This window comes from Otolemur garnettii, unplaced genomic scaffold (genome assembly GCF_000181295.1).
Source record: "Otolemur garnettii isolate 467f Iridium unplaced genomic scaffold, OtoGar3 scaffold00018, whole genome shotgun sequence".
Classification (NCBI taxonomy): domain Eukaryota; kingdom Metazoa; phylum Chordata; class Mammalia; order Primates; family Galagidae; genus Otolemur; species Otolemur garnettii.
Window position 1 is genome coordinate 26,231,990 of NW_003852413.1, and position 484 is coordinate 26,232,473.

Sequence of the window (484 nt, forward strand, 5' to 3'; positions counted from 1 at the left end):
AAAAAAAAAATAATAATAAAGTAAATTCAGAGTCCTCAGGTTCAACTTCTCAAGGAAGAAATTCTGTCCAATGATAGCCTTTCCCCAAATTCCCTTAATAGAGATCCTAGGACTCCTTTCTCTCCCTGACCTGCCAACCCCTGCCCCCAGCCTGAGGTGCATCTTTAACGGAGTTCTAGGTTAAAATGCAAGCTAAACATGCCCAGTGTTGGGACAGAGTCATCCGCAGAGCATGGCCCTTAAGAACATTTTACTTGTGCCAGGCATGGTGGTGGCTCACGCCTGTAATCCCAGCACTTTGGGAGGCTGAGGTGGGTGGATTGCCTGGGCTCCGGAATTTGAGACCAACCTGAGCAAAAGTGAGACCCCATCTCTAAAAAATAGCTGGGAGTTGTGGCGGGTGCTTGTAGTCTCAGCTACTTGGGAGGCTGATGCAGAAGGACCACTTGAGCTTACGAATTTGAGGTTACTCTGAGTATGATGT